This window comes from Lutra lutra, chromosome 11 (genome assembly GCF_902655055.1).
Source record: "Lutra lutra chromosome 11, mLutLut1.2, whole genome shotgun sequence".
NCBI classification, from domain to species: Eukaryota; Metazoa; Chordata; class Mammalia; order Carnivora; family Mustelidae; genus Lutra; species Lutra lutra.
This window is the reverse complement of record NC_062288.1, coordinates 13,865,294-13,877,148: the sequence shown is the minus strand read 5'-3', so window position 1 is coordinate 13,877,148 and position 11,855 is coordinate 13,865,294.

Below are 11,855 nucleotides of genomic sequence, written 5' to 3'. Positions count from 1 at the left end.
TAAAGATTTATTTATTTATTTATTTGGGAGAGAGAGAGAGAGAGAGAGAAAGAGCACAAGTGAGGGGAGGGGAAGAGGGAGACATTCCTCAAGCAGACAATCCTTGATCCCACAGTCCTGAGATCATGACCTGAGCCGAAACCAAGAGTCACTCAACCAACCGAGCTACTCCAGCGCCCCAGAGTAAAAGCTACTTTAGATCTGCCTGAACAAAGCTTTATCTTTTTTAAAAAAGATTTTATTTATTTATTTGTCAGAGAGAGAGCGCGCACAAGCAGGGGAAGTGGCAGAGGGAGAAGAAGCAGCCTCCCTATTGAGCAAGGAGCTCTTCAGGACTTGATCCCAGGACCCCCGGAGCATGACCTGCACTGAAAACACACTTAACCAACTGAGCCACCCAGGTGTCCCTGAACAAAGCTTTAAACTAGGTCTCGAAATAATTAAGCTGATCCTCAAGTAACTAAATTGCCTGCCAAGCAAATTTAACATTCATCAAAAGAATACAACAAAACTCAAATATTCAACATCATAATATTCACAGTTAAAAATCCCTAGACAAGTGAAGAAGGTAAAAATATGACCCCTAACCAGGAGAAAAATGAGCCAATGTTTCTTTCTTTCTTTTTTTTTAAAGATTTTATTTATTTATTTGAGAGAGAGAGGGAAAGAGCAGGGGGAGGAGCAAAGGGAGAAGGACAAGCAAACCCTGTGCTGAGAGTGGAGCCTGACATTGGGCTCCATATCCCATGACCCATGAGATCATGACCTGAACAGAACTCATGAGTAAGACACTTAACCAACTGAGCCACCCAGGCACCCCAAAGAGAACACTTTTAAAGAAGCCAGAAAAAAAAGAAAAATTATCACAGACTGCTCACTAGAAACTGTGTAAGGCAGAAGATGGTGAAATAATTTTCAAAATGATGAAAGGAAAAGACTGTCAATCTAGAATTTTATATTTTAAAAAAGTGCCTTTCAGAATAAAGAAAAAAATCAAAACTTCCAGACAAACAAAGCTAAATGAATTTGTTTTTCACTGACCTGTACTACAAGAAAGGTTGAATAATATTCTTCAGGCTGAAGGAAATGATATCAAATACTCTTGGATCTACACAAAGGAGTGACAAGCTTCATAAATGATAAAAATAAGGGTAATTATAACAAATCCTTATTTTATTTTAATTTCTTTTAAGAATGTTGATTGTTGGGCACCTGAGTGGCTCAGATGGTTAAGCATCTGCCTTTGGCTCAGGTCATGATCCTGGGGTCCTGGGAATGAGTCCCACATCAGGCTACCTGCTCTGCAGGGGGTCTGCATCTCCCCCTGCCTCTGCCCCTCTATCTCTCTCTGTGTCTCATGAATAAATAAATAAAATCTTAAAAAAAAAAGACTGATGATTGTTCACAACAAAAGAAACAATTTGCATTCTGTAATATATATATATATATATATATATATATATATATATATATATAGAATTAAAATCTTGACAAAGAAAGTACAAAGGATAGAAGGGGGAAACGGAAGTATATTGTGGTAAGGTTCTTTTTTTTTTTAAAAAGGTTTTAGTTATTTGAGAGAGAGAGAGATAACTTAAATAACTTAAGTTATTTAAGAGAGAGAGGGCATGCGCATGCAGGAGTGGGGGCAGCAGGTAAGGACCCAGGAGAGGGACAAGCAGACTCCACACAGAGCACAGAGCCCAGGTGGGGCTCAGTCCCAGGACCCTGAGATCATGACCTGAGCCAAAATCAAGAGTTGGATGCTTAAATGACTGAGCCACTCAGGTGCCCCTTGTGGTAAGGTTCTTACACTAAACTTGAAGTAGTATAATATTATTTGAAGTAGCTTCTGCTAAGGCTAAAGTGCATATTGCAAGATGTAGAGCAAGGGACACACACATACACAAAAGAGGTACAGTTAACAAGTAAATAATGGAGATAAAATGGAATACTTGAAATAGAATACTCTAATTAAAAAGTAGGGATTGTTGAACTGGATTTTTTTTTAAAAAAGCAAGACCCAAATAGATGCTATATCTATCTACATATAATATATATAATACTTATATTAAATGTAAACAAGAGACTTGCTTTTTTTTTTTTTTAAGAAACTTGCTTTAAATGTAAAGACACGTATAGGTTAAAAGGATAGAAAAAGACAAAACATGCAAAGAATAATCATGAGAGAGCTGGAATGGCTCTAGTAAGAAAAGAAATAAACATCAGAACAATGAATATGCCAAATATAAAGATTTCTAAATGTATATGCAGCTAATAACACATTTCAAAATACATGAGGCACAAACTGATAGAATTAAAGGAGACACAGAACAATCTTCAATTGCAGTGGGAAGATTCCACTCAGCTCAGTAATTGATAGATTAAGTAGGGAATCTGTAAGAATATACAAGACTTCTAAGCCACATTGACCCACGGATATTTACAGAATGCTTTCTCCTTATCACAGAACATTATGCCGAACAACCAAAGAATACACATTCTTTCTAACTGACTTAGAGTAATCACTAAAATAGGCCATATACTGCACCATAAAACAAGTTTTGATAAATTTAGATGTACTGAAATCATAGCAAGTAGGTCCTCTGACCATAATAGATAGCCAAAAGATATATGAGTAGAGTCTAATTTATCTGGGTAATCAACACATTTGTCATTAATTTATGGATTAAAAAAGAAATCACAAAAGGAATTTTCAAATGTTTTGAACCAACTGATAACAAAACCACAACATATCAAAATCTGTGGGATGCAGCTAAAACAGAGCCTGGGGGAAATGTATAGTTTTTAATGCTTGTATTTTTTAAAAATGAGGTCTGAAATCAATAATCCATGTTTCAGGGGCTCCTGGGTGGCTCAGGCAGTTGAGTGTCTGCCTTTGGCTCAGGTCATGACCTCAGAGTCCCAGGATCGAACCCCGCATCAGGCTCTCTGCTCAGTGCACAGCCTGCCCTTCACCCAGTTCCTGCTCTCTCTCTCTCATACACATACAGCTCTCTCTTAAATAAATAAAAATCTTTAAAAAAATAATAATAATCCATGTTTCATCTCAAGAAGTTAGTAAAAGGGGCGCCTGGGTGGCTCAGTGGGTTAAAGCCGCTGCCTTCAGCTCAGGTCATGCTCCCAGGGTCCTGGGATCGAGCTCCCGCATTGGGCTCTCTGCTCCGCAGGGAGCCTGCTTCCCTTCCTCTCTCTCTCTGCCTGCCTCTCTGCCTACTTGTGATCTCTGTCTGTCAAATAAATAAATAAATAAAATCTTTAAAAAAAAAAAAGAAGTTAGTAAAAAAGGAGTAAATTAAATCCAAGGTAAGTATAAGGAAAGAAATAGTAAGGAGTAGAAATCAATGAAATAGAAAATGGATAAACAAATATGAATAACCAAAAGCTGGCTCTTTGTAACATATCAATAAAAATAATAGCTACTAGCTAAATTTAGCTACTAGCTAAACAGACAACAAAGTAGAGACAGCATAAATTAAAAGTAACAGGGTTGATGGGGGGAGACCACAAGACACACTGAAAGATAATAACATGATACGAAGAAGAATTTAATGAAAATAAATCCTATAACTCAGATGAAATGGACAAATTCCTTGGAGGACAAAAATAACAAAAATTGGCATAAGACTTAATTACTATTAAAGAAATTGAATTTGTAATTCAAAAACTTCCCACAAAAAAAGCTCTAGTTCCAGATGGCTTCCCTAGTCAATTCTATCAAACATTTAAGGAAAAAAATTATACAAGTTCCCAGAATGGAGAATGAGGGATTAATTCCCCTCATTTTAAGAAGCTAGTGTGGGCATGCCTGGGTGTCTCAGTCAGGTCATGATCCCAGGCCTGCTTCTCCCTCTCCCATCCCCCCTGCTTGTGTTCTCTCTCTCTCTACCAAATAAATAAAATCTTAAAAAAAGAAGCTGGTGTATATACCAAAACCTAAAAAGACATGAAAAAAAAAAGTTTATAGACCAATATCCTCATTTACTTAAGTGCAAAAATCCTTAAGAAAATACTAACAAGTCAAATAACAATATATAAAAATGATAATGTATGCTGACCAAGCAGGGTTTATTCAAGGAATGCAAGGTTGGCTTACCATATTAAGAGACTAAAAAAGAAAAACTATACGATTATCTCAGTCTATTTCACTATGTTAGTGAAACTAATGACAAAAAGCACATTGTTCTGTCAATAGATGCAGAAAAACATTGAGACACTCATTCATGAAAACATTTGCACTCATTAATGATAAAAACACGTAGCAACTCAGGATTAACATGGAGCTTCATCCAATGTATAAAGGATATCTGTGAAAAATACACACCTAATGTTACAACTTAATAGTGAAAGACTGAATGTTCTTTCCCTAAGACCAGGAACAAGGTAAGGATTTGGCTCTTACCACTTCTACTCAACACTAGAGGTCTAAACTTATCAAAAACATTTTTTAAAGGCAATAAAAAGCAACACAGACTGAAAAGGAAGAAGTAAAATGTTTATTAATGATAGTATAATCATATGTGTATAAAATCCTAAAGACTCTACAAAGAATAGAACTAAAATGTGAATTTAGCAAGCTAAAAGAATAGCAGGCCAATATATAAAAATCAGCTCTAATTCAAATATTAGCAGTAAACTGAAGAAAATGAAGTATAAAAAGCATTTTATATACCTTTCATGAAAATTAAAAATCAATCACTGATCAAATCTTAAACTGCAAAACTATAAAACTTCCGGTTGGAACACAGGAGAAAATACATTTGACCTTGGGTTTGGTGGTGAATTTTTAGATACACCAAGAGCATGACCTATGAAAGAAAAATTTGGTAAGTTGTACTTCATAAAAATTAAAAACATCTGTACTGGAAAGACAATCAAAATCAAGCCTCAGACAGGCAGAAAAATATTTGGAAAACACATATCTGATAAAAGACTTGTATGAAAAACATACAAAGAATGCTTGAAGCTCAACAAAAAACAACCCAAATTGTAAAAAGGTGCACCAGATCTGAAAAACAAAACAAAACAAAAAACTCCCCACACACATCAAAGAAGATACACAGATGGCAACTAAATATCTGAAAAACGCTCAATAGCATTTGACATAGGGGTCTTCAAATTAAAACAACAATGAGATATTACTATGTACTTGTTAGAATTGCTAAAATCCAAAAACTGACAATACCTGTTGCTGGTGAGCATGTGGAGAACAGAATTTCTCATTCATTGCCGGTGGAAATGGAAAACGGTACAAACATTTTGGCAGTTTCTTACAAAGCTAAATATAGTTTAGACATAATAGTATTAGATGATCCAGCAGTTGCACTCTGAGGTTTTTACTCAATTGATTTGAAAAATCATCTTTACACAGATATCCACAAAAACCATTATCTCAGCTTTATTCATAATCACTCAAAATCGGCAACAAAGATACCCTTTAATAGGTGAATAGATAAGCAAATTGTGGCACAGTCATACACTGAAATATTTTTCAGCAATAAAAAGAAATTAGTTATCAAACCACAAAAAGACATGAACGAATCTTCAGTACATAATGCTAAGTGAAAGATGCCTGTCTGAAAAGACCACTGTATAATGACAGTGTATAATGACACTGTATAATTACCTTATGGAAAAGGTAAATTATAGCTATGTTAAAAAGATCAGTGAGTGGCCAGAGGCTTGAGGGGAACAGGAGAGGGTTAAATAGGTGAATCACCAGAGATTTTTTTAGGGCTGTGAAACCATTCTATATGAGACTCTAATTGTGGATATGTGAATGTAATAGTTTTATACATAATGGCTATCCACTGGAAACAACTTGAACGTCCATCCTGGAATGGATAAACAATGTGGTATGTCATTACAATGGAGTAATGCTCAGCAATAGGAAGAAAGGAGTTCTGATAAAAAGCTACAACATGATAAATCTCAAAAACATTACATTCAGCAAGAGAAGCCAGTACTGCATACTTTAGGATACAATTCATCTGAAATTATAGAACATGATAACTCGTGAGGGGTGCTGGTAGCAGTGGAAATTGATTGCAAAGGGGCAGGAGGAAACTTTTTGTTTTTGTGAATGAAGAATATTTATTCTTTGGTGGTTACATGCCTTATACATTTGCCACTGTATCAATTGATTTCATTTTTTTTTTAAAGAGACAACAGTAAGACTGGATGATTTGTACACAAAGAAGGAGATTCTCAATTGATAGGACTCCCTTGAGAGTACAGGTCAAGGGTTGGTTTTTGTGATGGAAACTTCACACATGCCAGAAGGAGGAGGTTTTCTCTACTGTACCAACTCCTTCCTAGCAACCCTAATTCTCTCTCTCGGCAGTTCTTTAGAAAGGAATTCTCCTCCCCAACCTCCAGGTGTAATCACCTGGCTGGCAACTATTCTCTTTCACAGCTGGTCTGTTCCCTAGACTCCTTGAGATCATTCTGATTCTGCCTCCCCGATTTCTTTCCCTCCGTAATACTTCCTATACCCTACAATTCCAGAGTTGTTCATGTGTTCTTAGGATTTTTGCTTTGTGATGTGGATCCATTGATTTAATCCTCGTTGATAGGCATTGTATTAGTTATCTATTGTTGCATAACAAATACTGCAAAATTTAGGGGTTTAAAACCGCAATAAAAGGGATGTGAGGATCATTGGGGTTCATCTTGGCGGCTGGCTAACCCTGTCAGTAAATACTTTCTTGTGTGTCTATGTCCCTTTACTTCATTTTTATTCCTCAGCATGTTTTCACCTGCCACTTGTGAAGAAAACACCGATCAATTTTTATTAGGATGATATATACTATGATAGACATAGCTAAGACATTTATAGTATTTCAAAGTTACACTTGCATGTGCCTCTCTCTTTTTAAAAAAAGTAATAGACTTTATTTTTTTGAGCAGTTCTTTTTTTTAGCAGAAAAATTGAGCAAGATGGAGAGTTCCCATATACTCCTCACCCTTTAGTTTCTTCTATTAACATTTTCATTACAACAATGGTATTTCATTACCATACAATGGTATTTTCATTACAATTAGTGAGTCAGTGTGGATTCATTATTATTAACTGAAGTTCATGGTTTACATTGGGTTCACTCTTTGTGTTGTACATGTGTATGGATTTTGATGAATGTATAATGACACGTACCAACCTTTACAGTATCATACAGTTCACTTCCTTTTTTTAATAGTTTATTTTTTAGGATTTTATTTATTTATTTGTCAGAGAGAGCGAGACAGTGTGCATGAACACAAGCAGGAAGCAGGGGGAGCAGCAGGCAGAGGGACAAGCAGGCTCCCCACTGAGCAAGGAGCCTGATGCGGGACTTGATTCCAGGACCAGGGATCATGACCCGAGCCGAAGGCAAATGCTTAACCAACTGAGCCACCCAGGCATCCCAACAATTCACTTCCTTAAAAATATTCCTTTCTCCACTTTTGTACATCTCACTCTCCCCTAAGAACCTCTGATCTTTTTTTTTAAGATTTTATTTATTCGACACAGAGAGAGAGAGACAGCAAGAGAGGGAATACAAGCAGGCAGAGTGGGAGAGGGAGAAGCAGACTTCCCACTGAGCAGGGAGCCTGATGTGGGGCTCGATCCCAGGACCCTGGGATCATGACCTGAGCTGAAGGCAGATGCTTAACGACTGAGCCACCCAAGTGCTCCGGAACCTCTGATCTTTTTACTATCTCTAGTTTTGTCTTTCCCAGAATGTCATATAGTTAGAATCCTATAGTAGGTAGCCTTTTCTTTCTTCCTTTAAGGTTGTTTATTTACTGGGGAAGAGAGAGCACACCAACGGAGAGGGAGAAGCAGACTCCCTACTGAGCAGAGACCCCGACGTGGGGCTCCGTCCCAGGATCCCGGAGATCATGACCTGAGCTGAAGGCAGATGCTTAACAGACAGAGCCACCCAGGTGCCCTTAAGCAGCTTTTTCAAACCGGATTCTTTCACTAAGTGGTATGCACCTGAGTTTCCTATATGTCTTTTATGGCTTGATAGATCAATTTTTTTCATTGTTGAGTAACGTTCTATTGTATGGATGTACCGCAGATGGTTTGCCCATTCACTTATGAAGGATATCTCAGTCGCTTCCAAATTTTGGAAATTATGAATAAAGCTTCTGTAGACGCTGATTGTGCAGGTTTTTGTGTGGACATATACTTCTTCTCCATCCCTGGTTCTTCAGGTTTATGCTAAACTTTTTTTTCTTAGATGGTTCGTTTCTTCCATATCTGAGAAAAACTCTTCATCTTGTTTATGAGCGTGAACTCTTGTTGGTTCTCAGTAAATATTAACTGCAAGTTTTCCTCAAAATTCAGACTGACACTTTTAACTTTGTTGAGTGATTTTCAGAGTCCTTTGGATTTCTAGGCTGATGCCTATTTCCACAGAAAGGGAGAACCGTATGCTACAATCGAGAATGTAGCAGGAAATAACCTATCTGTAATGCAACCCAAAGACTTGAAGTTCTTTTCAGTTGATGTTTTAAGTGTCTATTTTGTAATTTCTCTTTCTGTCCTTAACTGAGCTCTTCATTAAGTAAAACTTCTAGCATAAACACATCTGAATTACTGAATATTCCATTTGACGACAGAATGAAGATTATGTTTCTCTGAAAACATCACGCTCAATTCTTGCGTTTGATTACTTTTTAAGCTATTCTAGAGGCCCCAAATACACACATGGTACCAAAACAAACTGCTGTGTATGGGAACACATAATTTGCTTTAGTTCTAGACAGCTGTAATGGACAGCTGGACTTGCTCGGCCGCACCGTAACCATCCCTGCTTCCTGTTTGTGGGAATTCCCCTACTGTCTTATTGACAGGCAGGCCCTCCTTCCCATTCTGGAAGTGGAAGGGGCCATATCCCCTAGCAGCCTCCATGGGCGCATGAGCTTTAGCCAATCAATGATCCCTTTTTTCAGGAATTTGAATCTTGAGCCAATGACGCAAGGATCAAGAGGGGATGAGATTTAATTCACAGCATTGGGGAGATTACCGCCAAACAGCAGTGCCCTACAACAGAAGTGGTCATGTCCTTCCTCAGCTAGTCCTGCTAACGTTTTCCAGCTTTCCTGCCGTCTGGACTTATCTGGGTCTTTAGCTTTTCAAGCCCTGGTGTTACAGCTTCTTGTCAATTCGTGAGTCCTTTACGTGTCTCCAATAAATTCCTTTTTAACTTGAGATTTTTAGAGTAGCTGTTAACTTACAGTGGCGTTATTTTAATTGACAAGTCAGAAAAATCAACCCAGCCATTCATTAATTCTCCCATTGTCCATTAAGCACCTAGGTACCATACGTAGAGTGGGCCTTAATAGGATGGTGAGTAAAGTAGACACTGTCCCTACTATCTTGGATCCTACAGTCTACCGGAGGATATAAAAGAAGAAAGAGATGATTGTAGTACAAGCTTGGTGGAGAAGGACACTATTCGTCAGGAACACAAAGAAGGGGCATTTAACTCAACCTTTGTGGTGGCAGTGGCAGGGGGTGTCAGAGAAAGCTTCAGGGGATATCTAAACTGAAATTTAGATATGTAAAAATCAGACATACTTGAGAGGTAGGAGTTGGGGTGAGTATTCCAAATAGAAGGGACAGCCCATGAGAAGGCCCAGAGTTGAGAAAGGTACAGGACTTTCAAAGAGCTGAAAAGAAGTTGTATGTGACTGAAGTGCAGAGTTTGCACAGAGATAACAACATAAATATGGAGCAATCAGATCATGCAAAATAATATGAATCCCATGAAAGTGTTAGCACCTTCTCACACAAGCAGTCCATTTTAAGAAGGGTTTTATTTTTTATTTTTTTAAAGATTTTATTTATTTATTTGAGAGAGAGACAGTGAGAGAGAGCATGAGCGAGGAGAAGGTCAGAGGGAGAAGCAGACTCCCCATGGAGCTGGGAGCCCGATGTGGGACTCAATCCCGGTACCCCGGGATCATGACCTGAGCCGAAGGCAGTTGTCCAACCAACTGAGCCACCCAGGCGTCCCTTAAGAAGGGTTTTAAACAGAAATCTTATTATACAGCAACCTGCTGCCTCAGTGCCTGAGAATATTGTGTAAGAAAATGTTGCAAAATTTAGGGGTGGAAGCAAAAATCTCTGTTATTTCCAGACTTTTTTTTTTTTAAGGAAAGTAATATTGTGCTTTCTTTTATGTGTAGAAATGATATTAATGCGTTAAAAATTAGCAGATGGTTTGAGGATTTTCTTCTACAATGGTAATGGATTTTTATGAGTCATCAATATACTATAGGGGATTGAAACAGTAGCCTTCAGGTTTTTCTGCTTGTACTTCCTAAAATAATTTTGAAACCCTTTATATACCTTTGCACGTTTTAAAATTAACATTGTTCTTTCGTTATAAATTAAAATTAAATATTTGCAAAGGAGGCAATTTTCTGTGTATTATGTTAACATTGATGTTTTTAAGATTTATTTATTTATTTGAGAGAGAGAGAGAGAGCTGGGGGAGAGGTAGAGGGAGAGGGAGAAAGAGGACCTCGTGCAGAATCCCCTCTGAGCACGGAGTCCGACCTGCAGCTTGATCTCAGGACCCTGAGATCACGACCTGAGCTAAAACTAGAAGTCAGAGTCTCAAGTGGGACTCATTTGAGTCCCAATTGACTGAGCCACCCATGCGCCCCTATAAATATGAATATTTAAAAATAAAACTATTAGATTACTTTCTGTGTATCTAAAAGACTCTCAAATGATAGCTATTTGATACCCACTATCATTCTTCTGTTTGTTTATTTTGTCGGATTTTCTTTTTAAGTAATTTCTATACCCAAGGTGGGGCTGGTATTTACAACCCCAAGATCAAGTGTTGCGGGCTTTACCAACTGAGCCAGCCAGGCCCCAGCCCCCACTATCATTCTTTTAGAGAAACTGTATCAGTCTTCAACAGGCAGAATTTTACAATGTTCCTTTTTCTTTGAATTTATATTTTCATTCAACTTCTCTCACATAATTTTGTCCTAATGTAATATACTTACAGTTTTGTTTTAAAGTTTTTAATTGATCACCTTAACACACTGCTATAAAAGTATGTATAGAAGTAGAAATTTATGAGGGTTAGAATGTTTCTTTTAGTGTGAAGCAAAATTTTGACGATCAGTAATATACAATTGATCAAAACAGCAAAAGTATTTCATGTTTGGATTAATCTTTTTTTTTTTAAGATCTTATTTATTTGACAGACAGAAATCACAAGCAGGCAGAGAGGCAGGCAGAGAGGGAGAGAGGAGGAAGCAGGCTCCCTGACGAGCAGAGAGCCCAATGCGGGGCTGGATCCCAGGACCCCGGGATCATGACCTGGAGCTGAAGGCAGAGGCTTTAACCCACTGAGCCACCCAGACGCCCCTGGATTAATCATTTTTAGACATTAGTTCATATGCCCCCTATTCATTCTTGTGTCCATAGAAATATATTACCGACTACTATAATTAGACAGGTTGTCTTTATCTAAAAAGCCTTCCTCACACTAGTGTTTTGATTTGTGGCTTGCTTTGTCTTTGTTCTTACGCTTTTGGGCAGTGAGTCCCTAGGATTACAGAATGAGGGGTGTTATCTTTGTTTTGTAAAGTGGAATGAGAAGAACCTGCAAGAGACCTTTGACCGTGAGAACATTCTCAAGCAGATCAATTTTAAAGGTATGAAGTTGAGGATCTGACCGCTAATTTCTCAGAACTTTCCCAGCACATATGCCCCTTGGAATGTCTTTGAGTACCACTAGTGAGTTTGAAAATGTCTCATGTAAAAAGAGTACTGCTTGGGAGACCAAAAAACCCTGGATTTCTAATACAAAGTAGCAGTA